Source organism: Rattus rattus, chromosome 4, assembly GCF_011064425.1.
Source record: "Rattus rattus isolate New Zealand chromosome 4, Rrattus_CSIRO_v1, whole genome shotgun sequence".
In the NCBI taxonomy this organism is placed as follows: domain Eukaryota; kingdom Metazoa; phylum Chordata; class Mammalia; order Rodentia; family Muridae; genus Rattus; species Rattus rattus.
The window spans coordinates 9,724,250-9,742,695 of NC_046157.1; the positions used below are offsets into that span (position 1 = coordinate 9,724,250).

Consider the following 18,446-nt stretch of genomic DNA (forward strand, 5'->3'; position numbering starts at 1 on the left):
ATCCCTGCGTTTCAATACCTGCTTGGGGTCTTCTGGGAAGGTTTCCTGTTCTCTTCACCTAATCTCATTTCCTAAATGAGGATAGAGTTTGTATCCCCTTCCATATGGATTTCAGTCAAGTCTGTTCCCTAGGGAAGCATACCCTGACACCTATTTTCTCCCTGTCTTTTCTGAAATCCTCTGCCATGCAGACTAAGTAGGAAACAAATTATAGTTTGTAATTTCTTGATAAGTCATTATAAAAAAGCAAACAAGCAAAAAAAAAATCTTATTGTTTGTGAAAGGAAGACCAAGTTGTTTGAAATAACTAATTTGCCTTCCTGATTGCTGTAAAAATCTTCTATGATTCCCAGAATTTATCATTGCGCTGAGCACCTAATAGGAATACAAAAATATTGCAACTTAAATCGTTTACAAATGTCAATGAGAATCGTTAAAGAAAAACAACAAAGGTTGATTTTTTTTCTCTTTTTCAAAACTAAGTAGCAAGAAGCAGTACCCTGGTTCTTGTTTTAAAAAGGGAGAAATCCTTCATAATTTTTGCATACAAATTATTGGTCATAGATAGTCAAGAAGGGGATGTCTGGCTCCTACAAAGGGCAGGCATGTTTTTTACATAGAACCTATCTACAGGTCAGCACCAGTGGGCCCTGTCCTCGTCATCGCTTCACTCACTGTAACTTACAGGATCGCCCATGAGACCAGCACCGGCAGCCGAAGCAGGGGAGCTGGGCACTGGTGCAGTTCTCCTGCTTCCTAGCAGTATTCGAAGTGTCCTGCCGCCTTATTAAACCTTCATACAGATGGCTTGGCACGGTTACTAATCACCTGCAGATAACCTTTCAGAGCAAGACCTGATTTGAGCCAGTGCCCAGCTTTGAATGCAGAATCCGTCTCCAGACTCCGGAAGGGCTGTTAAGGCACTTAGCTCTGTAGGATAGAGGTGCTCAAGTGAGTACAGCATGGAGGTGTTCAAGTGAGTACAGCATGGAGGTGCTCAAGTGAGTACAGCATGGAGGTGTTCAAGTGAGTACAGCATGGAGGTGCTCAAGTGAGTACAGCATGGAGGTGCTCAAGTGAGTACAGCATGCCGGATCTTCTTCTCAGCCGTCCTAATTAAGATGCCAAGTATCCCGTTCTTCCTGCCTCTGGGAATACATCCTTTTTCTGAAGCATATCACACCTTTTCCATTTTACAAGTACTTCTGCTGCTACGGACACTCCCAACCCCAAAACAGTGCCCAGCCCTGTTGGGATTCCTGTGGGCTGTGGTAAGTGAGACCTTTTGCTTGAGTCTGAAAAGGCTGCAGTGTTTCTGTGTGTACAGAACAAAATTGGAAAACCTAATCATGTGTTTATCTTAAAACTAAAATTCCAAAACCTAATCTGAAGCAAAGGAACATACTATAGTGTAAGACAGTGTCCAGACTCACATTAAAGGGAGGCTGGGCAGGAATCACCTTTGCACTCTATTTAACAGTTCCGGTTTGAGCTTTTTGAAGTCTTTCTACAGTAGGCAATTTTAACCAATGGTATCCCAGGGGTTTACCAGTTAGCCAGTGCTGACAACCCCTGTATTGAGCAAACATAGACAAATGAAAACCCAGCAGAGTGATTTAATTCATTGCTTACCCTGCAATCAGTATCAAATTTCCTAACTTTCAACTAATGGTCTTTAATTTTTTTTCTTTTCTTTGTTTGTTTGGTTTGGGCATTTGTTTTTTTCAAGACAAGAGTTTCTCTGTGTAGCTCTGGGTATCCTGGAACTCACTCTGTAGACCAAGCTGGCTCAAACTCATAGAGACCTGCCTGTTCTGCCTCTGCCCCTCTGCCCCTCTGCCCCTCTGCCCCTCCCCTCTGCCCCTCTGCCCCTCTGCCCCTCTGCCCCTCTGCCCTTCCCCTCTGCCCCTCTGCCCCTCTGCCCCCCTGCCCCTCTGCCCCCTGCCCCCTGCCCCCTGCCCCTCTGCCCTCTGCCCCTCTGCCCCTCTGCCTCTCTGCCTCTGCCCCTCTGCCCCTCTGCCTCTCTGCCTCTCTGCCTCTGCCTCTCGAGTGCTGGGATTTAAGGTCTGATCACTGCTGGCCTGGAAGCTACCATCTTCTTATGAATAATAATGTATGTAGCCTAGGGAAACTCTTTCATGGCTGCCAGCGCATCTTCATCTGTCTGTGATAGTTTCAGTGACTGCTTTTTACCCTTTAGCCATTCCCCCTTGAGCCTCCCAACAATTGTCAGGGCTTCATAGTTCACTCTAGCTGGACAGATATTACTCTCTAGTCCTGGGAAAAGTAAAAAGTGAGATGAGAAACAGTTATTCTCTGCAGCAAAACTAGTAACATTGTTTATGTGAGAGGCAGTTTGGAATAGTGTGCCTTGGGCAAGCTGTTTAACATGTTTAGAAATGGCCTCTTCAGGCAAGTGGAAGATAGGTGTTTCCTTGCATAAATGTTACTGTCCTTGAAGCACCCAACTCCTTGTAAACAGTACTGAGTGTCAGCATTCTTTCCAACCAAAAGGGTCATGTCAGTTGACTTTGGGGAAAGGAAAAGAATAACTTGCCATGAGAATGTTCTAATTCTAATGAAAATTCAACTGATGTTAATTTTTCCTCATCTCTAAAGAATTCCTCTGTGTGTGTGTGTGTGTGTGTGTGTGTGTGTGTCTGTGTGTGTGTGTAAAACCTGTGATGGTTTTCTTCTCTGTTTCTAAAGAACCATTTGCATAGAATCCCGTGTACTTTAAAAAAAAAAAATACCTGAAAGCCTATTGTGTATCATATCTGGCTCCCTGGAAATCTGTCAGAAGAAAACCCATTTTAAAAACTTATAAAATAAAATAAAAGCTGATTTCTGAGGGCATTATAGTAGATGTGGAAATTGTACAAGGAAGGCATTTATTCTAACTGGGTAACTGGCGATGCTTCCTCAAGGAGGATTAGCCAAGCCATAAAGCTGATCAAGGAGGGTCTGTGGCAGATGATGTTACTGGGAATGAGAGACAAGTTCGAGGACCCTAAGTGAAGACCTGGAGGCAGGAAGATTGACGTGTGGGTGGTAGTAATCCAGCTGAGGAGCAAGGGTAGAGGACGAAAGGAAGAACCAGGTAGAAAGCTGATCTGGACCGGCTAGCTGTGAGTTTTGAGAGCGAACGTTCCAGTTGATCAGTAAGATTTGAGAGCACTATCACAGCCCGAGCGGAAGTTGCCTGCAGCAGCTAAGCAGTATGCAGATCAAATGGGGGGGTCTTCAGGCATCTTGTCAGAAAAGGGAGATTTTGTGTTCTAGGTGCAGTGGATGGGAGGTCGCAGAAGGTTGTGTATTCTGATTTCAGCTACACATGCAAGTCCACAGGACGCAGAGCTGCTCTTCACCGTTGTGCAACTGGCTTAGTTTTGTTTTGAGCAGAGTCTCCCAAGGAAGTGTGGTAATCAGATTTCTAAATCCATCACATTACGTCCTGTCAGCAGTGAATCATTGCTTATATATTAAAGGTCAAAAAGTTTCCCTTTAGAAATTCATTATGATGGTGACTGGAATGTAAATTTGCATGTTCATGTGTGAGCTGTGGATTCAACAGATAAGAGGCCAGAGGAGACGTGGAAAAGTCCATGTTATATTATTTCCAGTCAGACATTTACAAATTGTACCTTAGAAGTTACGACTGTCAAAACAAAGCGCCCATATCTTGCAGGCTTGCTTGGGCGAGGCTGTGTGCTGGCTAGTAAGAAGAGGAGCCTGTGCTCGAAATCCCAGAGTGAACTATCACGCCATTGTTCACCTTTGCTTTTCCTCACTAGAGCGTCCACCCTAGCAGATCCCCAGCTGAATTTCCTTGGAATTGGCCTATCAGAACGTCCTGATATCAGGATTGAATTCTGCCATTCATGTGTGCTGCCATTCAGTGAAAAGACTAGTTCTTATTGTCAGTATTCTTGAAGGATCACCACCACCACCACCACCATCATCATCATCATCGTCATCATCATTGCTGCTGCTACTACTATTACTACTACTTTTATTATTACTACCATTATCATCATAATTATTATTATCAGTAAATTTAGCTTTCCTGGAGTGAACCTAGACCACTAAACTGAAATCACTAATGTTTCAGATAATTAAAATATAACACTTCTTTAAGGGTTGTGATGCATTCAGGAGTAGTTATGAGACAAGGAGAGTGATCTCGTTATCGTCCATGAAGCTCTTGGGGAAGAAATTGTCTACATGCATGAGTGTTGTGTCTGTGCACCATCCGTGTGCCTTGTGCACATGGGGTCTAGAAGAGGGGGTTAGATTCCCAGGACTGGAGTTTCCAAGTTTGTGAGCCTCCATGTGGGTTTTGGGAATTGAGCTTGACTCCTCTAGAGAGCTTTTAACCCCTGACTCTTCTCTCCAGCCTTCTGTGTAGCTCTTACTAATATTTCTACTGTACCAATGTTGTTTCCCATGCTGCTAGAATTTCGTTCTAAGCTTCTCGAACATGCTTTTAATTCCACATCATTTCCTTTCTCCCAGCCAGCAGGATGATGCTCACGTGTAGATTTTGCCATTCTCAAAGCTGATGCACAGGCACTACATCAAGACCGTTATATCAGTTTTCTAAAGCTCTCTGGGTAATTGCAACACCACAACATATTGTTTCCAGTGTTTTCCATTGTGATTTTCTTATCTTGACAGACATTCAACTCCGAAAGACTACATTTCAAGTCACATGTAATTTCACAAGTACTTTGAATCATAAACATTTTAAGATAAATAACCAACTCATCCTTTTCAGTTTGCAAAAAGATTTGTGTGTCTGTGTGTCTGTGTCTGTGTCTGTATATGTGTGTGCTCGCGCATGCGCTCGCACACCAGTCTGTCTGTCTGTGCCACATTTGGGGTGTACCTTTGGAGGCCAGGAGAGGTTGTTAGATTCCCTGGAGTTGGAGGTGGTGATGATCTACCTAACTTGCCTGTTGGTAACCGAACTTGTGTCCTCTGGAAGAGTAGCAAGGGCTCTTAACCACTGAGCTACCTCTCCAGCCCATCCTTCTGATTTTAAAATGAAATTAGCCATACATACAAGATATATTTGTTTATGTATTATAAGAAATCCATATATTTACTCATATATTAGACATATTTATGGACTTGTATATAAAGATATTTTCCCATATGTTATTAGATCTGTCCTTTCAAAATCTGGATTTTAATAGTACAGGAATGTTTCTTCTCATAATAGATCTGTCATCTAACCTATCCTTGATGTCTACATATTAACTTTATAAAACCACTCTTGGTCAACTTTGGGGGCAACAATCTATGTCTTAACTTGAGAATGCATTGTAATTTATTAGTTTCTCTGGGGGATGAATTTGGTCCAGAAAAGGAGTAGTGCTTATAGTATTGCTTTTTCCTGGTGACCTGACTCATGAAGAAATGGCTCATTTCTCTGTTCCTCAAACCTCAGTGTTTAAAAAAAGAACTGTAGACCAGCATGATGACAACTAGCTGGCCAAGTTTTCCTGGAAATGACCATGACCATTTCTGCTTCTTAGAGAGGAAGAGCACACAGCCATGAAAGTTAACACGGATTTTGTGGGGTACTTAAATATTGGGGTATAGGACACATTAACATTCATTACTTACATATAAATTAGGAGCTGTCTGCTTAGACTCCATGAAATGAATAATCTTGCTTTTAGGTTTGAAGTACCACAGAGATCGGACACAGTCCCTGAAAGAAGAGAATGGAGAGTGGCAAGAACTAGCAGGGTGGGAGCTCTAAGACTCCATGGGGATTATGTTCCCTAACTGCATGATTCTACAAGACATTTAATATGCTTGGAAGGTAGATTAGTCACTACAGAACACAAAAGATAGTTACTTACTACAGGTATAAGGTTATTTGGGGTCTGCAAGCTTAATAATTCCAGTCCATGAATTGAGCCCATTGTTTTTTGTTCTGGTGGAGAAGGCCCATCCAAGAATGTCATGGTGGGCTGACATGTTAGTGACTATTACAAGATGCCAAGATAGCATTTTCAACAAATGGTGCTGGTTCATCTGGAGGTCAGCAAGTAGAAGAATGCAAATTGATCCATTTTTATTGCCCTCTACAAAGTTCAAGTCCAAGTAGATCAAGGACCTCCACATCAAACCAGATACACTCAATCTAATAGAAGAAAAAGTGGGGAAAAGTCTTGATCACATGGGCACTGGGGAAAATTTGCTGAACAAAACACCAATGGCTTATACTCTACGATCAAGAATCGGCAAATGGGACCTCATAAAACTGCAAAGCTTCTGTAAGGCAAAGGACACTGTCATAGGACAAAAAGGCAACCAACAGATCAGGAAAAAATCTTTACCAATCCAACATCTGATAGAGGGCTAATATCCAAAATATACAAAGAACTCAAGAAGTTAGACTCCAGAGAGTCAAATAACCCTATTAAAAAATGGGGTACAGAGATAAAGAATTCTCAACTGAGGAATAGCAAATGGCTGAGAAGTACCTAAGGAAATGCTCAACATCCTTAGTCATCATGGAAATGCAAATCAAAACAACCCTGAGATTCCACCTCACACCAGTCAGAATGGATAAGATAAAAACCTCAGGTGACAACAGATGCCGGCAAGGATTTGGAGAAAGAGGAACACTCCTCCATTGTTGATGGGATTGCAGACTGGTACAACCACTCTGGAAATCAGTCTGGAGGTTCCTCAGAAAATTGGACATTGAACTGTCTGAGGATCCAGCTATACCTCTCTTGGGCATAACACAAAAGATGCCCCAACATATAAAAAAGTCCGGTGCTCCACTATGTTCATAGCAGTCTTATTTATAATAGCCAGAAGCTGGAAAGAACCGAGATGCCCTTCAACAGAGGAATGGATACAGAAAATGTGGTACATCTACACAATGGAGTACTACTCAGCTATCAAAACAATGACTTCATGAAATTCATAGGCAAATGGATTGAACTAGAAAATATCATCCTGAGAGAGGTAACCCAATCACAGAAAAACACACATGGTATGCACTCACTGATAAGTGGATATTAGCCCAAAAGCTCGAATCACCCAAGATACAGTACACAGACCACGTGAAGCTCAAGAAGGATGACCAAAGTGCGGATGCTTCACTCCTTCTTCAAAGGGGGAACAAAAATATTCATAGGAGTGGATATGGAGGCAGAGTTTGGAGCAGAGACTGAAGGAACAGCCATTCAGAGCCTGCTCCACATGTGCCATATATATATATATATATCACCAAGACTAGATAAGATTGATGAAGCTAAGAAGTGCATGCTGACAGGAACTGGATATAGATGTCTCCTGACAGACACAGCCAGAGCATGTCAAATACAAAAGTGAATGCTAACAGCAAACCACTGAACTGTGAATGGGATACCAGTTGGAGGAATTAGAGAAAGGATTGAAAGAGTTGAAGGAGCTTGCAACCACATAAGAACAACAATACCAACCAACCAGAGCTCCCAGGGACTAAACCACTTCCCAAAGACTATATACATGGACTCACCCATGGATCCACCTGCGTATGTAGCAAAGGAAGGCCTTGTTGGGCACCAATGGAAGGAGAAACCCTTGGTCCTCCCAGATTGGACCCCAAGTGCAGTGGAATGGGGGAGGGCGGTGAATGGGGAGGGGAACACCCTTACAGAAGAAGGGGAGGGCAATGGGATAGGAGGCTTATGTCTGGGAAACTGGGAAAGGGAATAAAATTTGAAATGTAAATTTAAAAAATCAAATAAAAAAAGATGCCCAAGATACTCACTCAATAGAGGTGTAAGGTTAGTTGCAGCCTGTAGGCTTTGGAATTCCAGTCCATGATGAGTTGACCCTATAGCTTTTGGTGTTGTAGGGAAAGCCCATTCTAACATGTCATGATGAGATGATGTATTGAAAACAAACAATGAAGCAAAAAAGGATGAAGTGTGAGTGTGGTTCCTTAATCCACTTCCTGGTAGATCCTCTTGACCTGTAGACTGCTAATAAAGTTCCACCACCTCCCCTTAGTGTACCCTAGTACCAACACTTGCCACATAGGGCATTTTTTTTCCTTTGGATTTACTTTTCTTTTATGTGTATGCATGAGTGCTAACATGTACATATGTATGTATGTGTACCGTGTGCATGTCCAGAGTCTGTGGGGGGCAGAAGAGGGCAGCTGGATCCCCTGGAACTGAAGTTACAAGGAGTTGGGAGCTTCCTTGTGGGTTCTGGGAACCAGTCCCATGTTTTCTGCAAGAGCAGACTGTGTTCTTGATCACCGAACCATCTTCAGCCTCCATTTCATGAGTTTTTAAGGGATGTTTAAAACCGGAACCATAGTAGAAGGCATGGCCGAAATAGTCATGTCTGTATTGTTCACGGGCAATGTAATTATATTCCGCACTCTTTGAGTACTCATTTGCCACAGCCTTATAAACATTTACTTCTCCTCTTATGGTTTCCTAGCTTGGATACGTTGATTTTTTTTCAGTCTATACTAACAGGGCAGAACTTGTCATGGTGCCTGGGACATAGTGGGCACTTGGTAGATGTTTGTTGAGTGAATGCAGCAACCAGCTTTCCCTTCTGGAGATCTGTCTTATGAGATAACTTCCAGGAATGCATTGTGTCTAAAACTGGGTACCATATGTACAGGGAATCCTTTCTATGGCAGCATGAAATCCCTCCCAGTGCTTTTGCTGTTGACTGTTGTATTTTTGCTATAGGAAATAGTAAACCATACAGTAAGGTAGCTGTTTAGGGAGGGACCCGCCCTTGCAGACAGAGAAATAGAGGCTACGTGGTAGTGCATTGCACCTTTATGATTCAGTTACTCCTTCGCAGGAGTCCTGTTTAGAATCTCAGCCAGCCTGGGAGCCACAGCGCCCAAGCCAGGATGACAGTCAAGGTCATTGGACATAGAGAGTGAGACCTGCCATCTCTCCTGGAAGATGTAGATAGAAATAAGTGGCCTCAGGATCAATAAGAAACTTTCCCCTAGTGCCCAAGAGGGCATCACCGAGTATGCCTAGCAGGCCTTCACCTTTTGTGAGGTCTCTTCCTAATGCAGGGTATCTGTGGGAGACTCACATGGCCACACTGTGATCTAGCTTGCTCCTTCAACCATGAAGTCCCTTGAGCTGCAGTGAAATCTTTGTTTTAGGGAGGGTTCATCCAGGGATATTAAAAAAAAAATGGTATTTGGATGGAAACTTGGCATCCCAATTTGGAAACTTTTTTTATTGGGTACGGTGGGGGTGGGGGTGGTAAGAAAAAGCAAACACAACAACTATGTTGCAAATGTGAATAATAAGAACAAGTAAAACAAATTCAAATGGCTTGGTTTGCTAAGCTCTTTGTGCATTCCCATGACTCTGAAATACTTTTATATTTTTTATGACAATCTATAACTGTGTTAGTATAAAAGGCAAAGAATCAGTGAGGTCAAAGAAATCCCAAGGAGCATGATGTATAATTTTAATAGTCATTTGCTTAAGACTGGGTTGTTTTAGAATGACGTTTATGAGTCCAGAAAATGATTCTATTAATAATCGCTAGCATGGGTTCTAAATTATGTTTTCAATCTGCCAATACTGCCATTCGCTAGGCCTAAAACTTTGCAGCCCTACCCAGTGTGTGTCTGTCTGATCTCTGGCAGACTCCGTTGCTGTTGCCAAGTTCTAAGTGATTGAACTTGTCAGGAGACTGTAATTGGAAGCTATGGTCATAATCTAACTCAGGAGTCTCTTTGTGTCCCACTGTGGTCTCAGAAATGTGAATGTCATGGAAGGTGTGGGATCAGGAAGGCCATATGGTGATTCTGAGTACCGACTGGGAGATTTAAGCAATGAGGTTTCCCGTATAGAACGCAAGCTGTCTAAAACATTCATCTGCTTGGTAGCGGGGTTAAGTGTGATGACTCTTGATAGATCTTGGAATGGGCCATTCTGTGTAATAGCTCACTGGCAACATTGTGCTTTATTTAACTGTAAGGTAAATAAAAGCAACCAAATTTTCAAATTAAGCTCATATTCAACTATATTTTGCACTGCATAATAACTTGTTGCTGGTCGGTGCCACGGTGGACATTGCTAAGGAACTGCCCCATCATTGGTGAGAACTGAACTCAGATTGGTACTGGCCTGGAGTACCAAAGCCCTCCACAGACCTGGGATTGGAGTTTAGATAGCATCTCCTTGACATAGGCAGTGAGCCCCTGGAAATACTGTATCCTCAAAGATTCCTGGCTTCCCTTGGGGCATGGGCACTCCTGTGGACCTGGCATGCAGCAAGGAGAGTGTATTTTCTGCTGAACGGCATATCCGTTGCATCACCACAGATGTGGAGTCAGTGGACATGCTCTTTCTGAATTTCATTAGAATTATTTTTAGGTGCCATATGTCCAATGTCATCTTTGACACATTTATCTGTTCTCCTCTTAAGTTCCAAAGAGAAACTTCACATCTCTATCGTAAATTAAACTGTACAAGGCAAGGTGATGATAACATACTACGCTTTAGAAGCCTAAAGTAGAATGGGATGGGGGCGTTGTGAATGGGGAGAGAAGGCGCATGTAGGAATCCTGTTACTATTATGGATTGGCAGAAATTCATCTTACGTGGCCCGGAACAGCTGCATCCTAAGCAGAAAATATTCCTTACTTCTGCTTGTGGCGTGCTTCCCATCAGTCTGCACGCATGTCTTGACTGGGAATATCATATTGGTTTTAATGTCATGGCACACTCATACATAAGGACCGTTCACACTGCCTTTGTAGTGTGTTCTTCAGCATTGAACATATGCAGAAACCCGAGTCTTTCTCTCTGAGCCTGGGCACGTGTATGCACACATGAATGCATGCTTGTACTTTCTGATCACATGTGTGGAAGGACTTTTCTTGATGCACGGCAGTATTTTCTAGGTTTTGTTTGTTCATTTTTCCAGCACAGAGAGTCACTTTCAAATTGCAGTTTTACCATAAAATAGTTGGGGGGCCTTGGCATTACTCTTTAGTACTCTTACCTTAAACAAGAATAGTGACCATTCTTATAACAGACTTGGAATGTGTATAAAATTAGAATTCTGATATGTATGAATATAAACATTTACATATGTACATATGCCTATGAGTGTATTACATATACTTATATGTTAGAAAAATGACTGCATATGGGATAAGGATGTGTGGTGTGTGTGTGTGTATGTGTGTGTGTGTATACTTTGAATGGTTTCTGGCACATCATAGGTGTTATTATTATTAACTTAGCTGCAGCTGGCTACTTACAGGAGCAAATAGTCAAATGCAGTGGTGATCGTTATTATTGTTATTATTGGTTCCTCAGCAACTGAAGGGAGACTTTATTGCTTGGGGGTGAATATCTGTCACAAAGATAAGGGAGGATAAGGCAGTAGGCTGAACCTGTGTGGACTCCCTGCTAGTCCAGATGCCAACTACATCTTCATGAGCAAAGGCATACAGGCATCATTATGCTTTCTCCCAGACTCTTACAGATTGCCTGACTAAGTGTGATGGCAAGACAGATATCTTCACTAGAGTAATGTGTCCTAACTCTAGGCATTATGAGCCACTTGGGTTGTGTTCCCCCTGCAAGTCAGTCACCAACCCTCCTGTTAACTCAATCCTTCACAACTAGTTACCATCAACACTTAGTGTTTCACAGAACCTCTACTGAATATCTGTGCTGTGGAAGCTTTCTTCACCACCAACACCCTTCCCAATATTCATATAATGTACCCACTGCAACTTAGTAGTTTCTCTTCTTGCCAGGTCCTTATATTTAAGGCCCTTGGGTGTCTCTGTTCCCACCTTGACTCAGGCTCGGAGATGTCCTGTTCCCATGCTATTGGTGTTGACAAAAGCGGGGCACATTTTTCTTCCACGTGCTGCTCCTGATCTCTCAGACAAAATGTACAAGATGTTTTCTTGTTGCCAAGGATACCTGGTGACATAATCATACCTAGCCTTTCTTTTTCTCTTTCCACCCCCTCAGCTCTCCTCTCACCCTCTCCTCCCCTGGGTCTTTATGTGCTGCTCTATGGAGCGTACAGCTTGTAGTCTATCGACTCCCATTTATTTTGTCTCAGGAGCAGCTGCCAGTGGATTGACTGGAGAAAACACACTCCAGACACTCACAGATGCTGCAGTAGACAGGCTACCTTCAGAGAGAGCACGCCTCTCATGCGTTCTTAAATACTGAAGGTCTTTTGGGTCTTTGTTTAGTTTTATGTTTTACACTATGAAAATGAATCCAGCTTGAATATTCTTTAGAGAAGAACAGATAAGAAATTATTTGATGCTGTATAGACATCCTGCCACCATCAAGTTCAAGGACTCTTGAGTATGAAGAGAATACCAACTTTAATAGGACAGAATTTGAATAGACAAAAGAGTATAGACAAAGAAGAATGTAGCTTAATGTAGAATGCAGAATGCTCCTATCTAAAAAGGCCCATCTAGAGAGCTTGGGTTGACACACCAGGCTCACTGTGATCCAGCTTCTAAATGCTTGCTCCAACTTCCTTCCTCCATGCCCACAGTAGGTTTTCACTGCACTGTTGTTGACTGTAATTCTTCAGCAGTAGCTCTAACCCCAGCTTGAGCTTTGTTCTTTATCCCCCAAGTAGCTGTCCCTTGATTGCCCCCGATGAAAGTGAATCTGTTGACTTCCTCCCCACTCTCCTTACCGCCTCTGTTGCTGTCAATAACTTTCTTACTTACCTGATTTTTTTTTGTGTAGTTGATGATGTCTTAGATCTAATGCTAGATGTCAGAATTCTGTCGAAATGTTAAAATATTATCTCTTCTGCCCTGCCCCTTTATGTTCAGACTTAAGAGAGTTCCTCACACGCTACCTCTGTCCAAATAATACTTCCGAAGTAGAGGAAGGAACCGAATGGCAAAAAGCAAACACTGATACAGACGGATCCTTGGCTGGACCTAATGAAGAGAGTCTGATTATCTAGGAGATTTGAATAGTTTTTAACAGATTCAATTATTAAACAAATTATGTATTAACACCATAACTAAACCGTGTTTTCAAGACAGATTGAGACATGATGGTGCTGGACCCCATTGTGAGTGACTAAGATGTGCACCCCAGAGCCACTACTAGTTTGAAATAAGATCACATCACAATTCTGTGACATTTACATACCATTGCCCACACACATGGCCAGGGGCACAGTACTTGACAATATAGATTTATTTTTCTGCTAGAGTAAATAGTTCAAACAAAATAATGGCTAGTTCAGCGGCAGAGGGAAGGATGGTAATTTCTTTCATGTGATGATTCTGAGCAGAACAGAAGCTTAGCAGGCAGAGGAATTCAGTTTGGTTCTTTGTGAAAGAACTAAATGGACTTGCAGGCAAGGCATTAGCAATGCAAAAAGAAGGGTAGAGTTAAGGCTGGTCAAGAGTCTGAAACCTTAGAAACAGAAAGGCGGAATCCTGTGCTTAGCCTACAGGACAGGCATAAGCCCAGGAGTTGTAGAGTAGAAGATTCCCTCCTCTGCTTAGCAGCCCTGTGAGTGAATTTGGAGCTTTGCTGTGCTCCAGGCTGGGTGCCTGCTGGAATGTGGACTGTAAATCTCTCATCATCTTTTTCACTGACCTGCAAACAACCTCTTCTCCCATCTGCTGCCTGAACACCGGCTTCCCAGTCTGTCTGCAGAGCTCTGTCTATCCTCCTGCCTCTGTCTGTCCCTCCCTAGTCTATCTCAGCCCTCTTCTAGTGTTTCCATCTGACTTATTTCAAAAGACCTGGACAGAGAGAGACAGAGAGGAGGAAGCCTGTGGTCAGCCTAAGGCATGGGTAGGAGCCCAGTAGTGGTAGAGTAGGGGTTGATCGCTCTCCGTCTCTATTTAGCAGCGTCCATCTGACTCCAGTCGTCTCCAACCAGATGAAGTGATCTCAACCCTTATTTTTCTGCCCTGCAACTATTACCCACACCTGCTGTTTCATTTTCAACTCTACTCGTTGATGAGAAAATGTAGTAAAAAGCAGCAAACTCTGTACTTATACCCTAGTAAGGAGAGACGAGGAACAATAATCAGTGTGTGGTGTGCATAGAATATTGGAGCTAATATTAATCCAGGAGGAAATAGGGATGATGTGGAAAAATGTGGAAGGAGTCTCCTAAAATGGAATCCCACCACTACCTTTTTCAGCTGTGTGTGACCCGGGAACTTAACAACACACTTGCCCTGGTCTTTTTCATTTGTAGGTCATGAATCCTAAGGGACATTGATGTCTTCTTGAGTCATTGTATAGAGTAGATGATGTGATAACTTATTCCATAAAGAATTTTATCCTACGAGCATTCAGTGATTGTTTTTATTAACATGTTAAACTACATCTAAAAATACATTATGTATAATTCTGGTATACCATCTAATCTTGTGTCTGTAGTTTTCCATGTTTCTCAAAGTTTCTAGAAGTTTACATATGCCTTTCTCCTACCAGACTGTGAACTGTGGAAGGCAGAGCCACATCCCCTTTGGCCCAGTATCCTCCCCAGGGCCTGCACATAGGAGACACAGGAATATTTCTTTTCTGGGCATAGTAATCTTCTATGCATGCCAGGTTGTAGAGCCTTATTCTGTAGCTCGTCACTGGCCTGTCACCTCCGAACAGAAGATGCATTTCCTCTTCCTTTTCACGATACCTTCTCCTCAGCATGACTTTCAAGTCTCTGTGAGAATGACCAGCCTGTTGCTGACTCACCCTCCTCTCTGCCCCTCCACAGGAGCTCTTTGGCTCACTGCAGATGCACTTTGTTCCTAGAACTGTGCTCTCTGCCTGCAGATCATCTCAACCGTCTGCATGCCTCTCCCCATGCCTGTGTACACCCTCCGCCTGGCGATAGCATCCTTCGACGTGAACATTTACTAATTGAAGCCTACCATTACACTCTCTCCTTGGAGCCTCTGTGTCAGTTACAAACTTCACTTGTAATTAGATCCCATAGCTGTCATGGAAAGAAGCTCAGAGAAGTGAGGCGAGAAGTCCAAGCATACACTATATAGCTGGAAATGGCAGCATTGGCACCTGCTCCTTGTTCCCGGAAGTGGTAGAATGGTAGGAAATGTTGGTACAGAGGGTGAATAACCAGAATTCTCTACCCAGCTGTACTGATCACTCACCATGGGAATTTAGAGGGGCCCTTAAAGCCTCAGCCCCCACATCTGTAAAATAAAGATGCATTACCCTCCTTGTTCACTAGGATAGTTTCATGACTGAAAGAGAGGTTAAAGAAGTTCAGAAACTCTCAATCATGTGTTCAGTGATGGGGTGTGAATAAGGCCCTGACAGTATAAAGTGGATAATTCTTTCTTGGGGGCTAGCCATGGATTTCTTTTCTTTTTTTCTTTCTTTCTTTTTTTTTTTTTTTTTTTTTTTTGCTGCTTCCACAAATGCTGCAAAAAGCAAGACCTCTTTAGGATCTTTATGTCTGAATCATGACTTACATTGATTGCAGATAATCTAGAATAGAACTCATTTTCATTTAAACTTACTAGTTAAAAATTATGCATGTTTATAGTTTCTGACATCACATATTATTTTAAATAGCCCCTTCCAAAAAGTATACTAGGAAGATAGAGAAGAAGTCTTTCGTTTTTATCAACTTTCCATACACTGAGTCACTCGCAGAGATCTCTGTATCCACTTACACTACTCGGGGATGATAAAGGGTAAACTCACCCTTTTCTATGATAGAAAGCATGGTATTGTGGGCCAAGAGCATCACAAACTCCAGGAACCTAGTCTCATTCGATGGATTTCTTAAATTTTTGCTGAACTAGATGTTCTATTGCAAATTAACTATTCTTTGGTAATAGTCAGTAGACTTACGGAGTTTAGAGCACAGAAATAATAGTCCACGAGCATATACTGAGATTTCTCTGTCATTCTATTAAGCTTCCCAGAAAGCACATGAATTTTCCCAGAGATGGCACTAAGCTAGAGCTTTGCCGTAGTTGGCAAGCATGAACTGAGGGGCCAGTGGTCTGCAGAGACTCATAGCATCTCAACTGTATATGAAAGCAAATTCAAGGAACAGCACTTGGAGTATTAAGCAGATGAGAGGAATCTCTACTAATAGTTGTACCAAACTCTGCTAGAGATCCCTGAATCCTTTAACCTAGAGGCCAGGATGTTCCAGAGTTCCCTTAGTCAGGATTAAACTGACATTTTTCACTTCTGTCTAGATACATAGGTACATTTCTTTTCTTTGTCATCTGTCACAGGCATGCTTTCCATTAGGGAATCCCACAGAAAACAATCTATTGGCCTGGCCTCCTAACCCTTTCTCTTGGTGTTAGATAAACACTTTGTAGATTGGATTGTGACCCAAGCCCAGCTCTCCATGGCTTTTTCTTGACATAAATGCAGAATTACAATATTCCAGATATGATTCACCCAAGGTCAGAAGTAAGTTCATGTAAGAACTGATGCCCTTCAATTCCCTCTGTGATGAGTTAGTAAAACATCCCTTTACTGCATAACATATCAAGCTACATATGTCTTCCTATAGTTCATAAAATGACTCCTGGGGACCTCGAGGGATAATAAGCCTCCATCATCTGTATATGCACTGCTAAACGTGCATTTAAAATAAGAGAGGTCTCGCAACAATGGTAACTAAAATGTGTCTCCTAGATCTTTGGGGAGGGTCCAGCAAGTGGATAGGAATAGTGTTTACTCTGAGAGAATGGGAAAGTAAGTTGAAAGGAGCTTATTCTACAAGCGTTCTGTATCAGTTGTTGTAGAAGACAGGCTGTAAGATGATGATTTTCAACCCTCCTAATGCTGAGACCCTCTAATATACTTCTTCATGTTGTGGTGACCCACAACCATAAAATTATTTTCATAGGTACTTCATAACTGCAGTTTTCCTGCACTTATGATGTCATAATGTAAATATGTATTTTCTGATGGTTGTACATGACCCGTCTGAATGGGTCATTGGAACCCCAAAGGGGTTGTGGCCCACAGGCTGAGAACTGCTGCCCTAAGGAAAATTGCCGTGATCCATACTTCTGGGTGACTGCACTTTAGTATATCTGGTCTCCACGAATGCCAGGTGAACCTGTATTTGCTTCCAATGCTCAGAACGTAAATGTGTGGACATGAGCACATTACATTAGGATCCATCTCAGTAGACTGAAGACAGAGAAGCCCACCAGGCAAGATGAGTTGGCTCTGGAACCAAAGATGGGCCTTTGGTTGTCGGCCAGCAAAACGTCTTGGCTCTGAGTTATATACCTGTAGGGTAATGAATTGTGCTAATGGTCTGAAGATCTTAAGAATGTATCTCACCAGCACCGTGCTACAACCTGAGAGACAGCAAACGACCCAAAGAAGCCCTTAGAAGCAGTCATTACCTTAAGCCAATGAGATGGTTAGGCAGGTATCAAAAGCTAATGTACTGCTCTTGACTCTTTCTAAACAAACTGTTCTGAGCAGCCTCTGACCTGATAACGCACATGCTTTATGGTCTCCCGTCCACTGTATGGGTAGTTTTTACGGTTCTGCTAAACCACCTCCATTGGCAGGAGTTCCCACGGGACAGCCATTTCTGTGTTAATCGGGTCTGCATGTTGTCCAGAACTGCTGTGTTGAAGATAGTGAATTCCACGAAAGCAGTCTGTGATTTACCCCTGATTCACAGACAGACTGGTGAACGGCTCCTCATTCCTTTGTCCCCGGACTGTTGCAAGTGCTTTCCTAACAGGGGTGAGCTGCCTCTTGGAAAGCAGATTGGAGGACAAGGCAAGCAACAGGTCGCTAACACTGGATCTCACACCCCAGCTTTCCTATTTGCCAGCACTATAAACATTCATCTGTTTAACCAAGCTAATGAGCCCTGTTTTATGTACTTTCCTCATGGAATTATGGTCATCAAGCGCGATCCATGAGCATGTTCGTTGGCTGTGAATCAACAAATGATTGCAAATTATTACTATTAAAATAATAGTCATTTGTCAGTAAATATTTGTTGAAACTGGTCCACTTTGACGGAGGCAGGCTCTCCAGGGACCTGCTGACTGAAGGCAAGCTTGGGAAGCAGCTCCAGTTTGGAGTTGCATCAGTGGCTCAGGGTTCCCAGTGGAACCTGCAGGACTTGCTTCAGGAATTTGTTTTCTGTTTTGTTTGGTAGGAACAAGAAGCCCCTGGAGCCAGGTCCATTGTCATCAGACTTAGTTGGTAATTAGGCTCCAAAGCAAACCTGTGGCAGAGACAAAAGTTGAAACATGAATTCCTCTTTGCAGGTGGAGGGTTGGATCCTAGAGGCAGTGTACACAGCTTGGCTATTTTTATGCTTCTGCATGCAAGGAGGTTCAAGAGAGTCTGAGGAAAGCAATTAACGTCCCTCTGTCTGCAGGCAAAACTCGTTCGAACATGTATCTATGCTCTTGAAGGGCT

General features: G+C 42.7%; 1 protein-coding gene across 1 annotated transcript in view; it reads left to right on the forward strand.

The window, feature by feature from the left end:
- Lpp (LIM domain containing preferred translocation partner in lipoma) overlaps nucleotides 1-18,446 on the forward strand; it is a 597,188-nt gene that overhangs the window by 546,932 nt on the left and 31,810 nt on the right. The gene's annotated exons all lie outside the window — the stretch shown is intronic.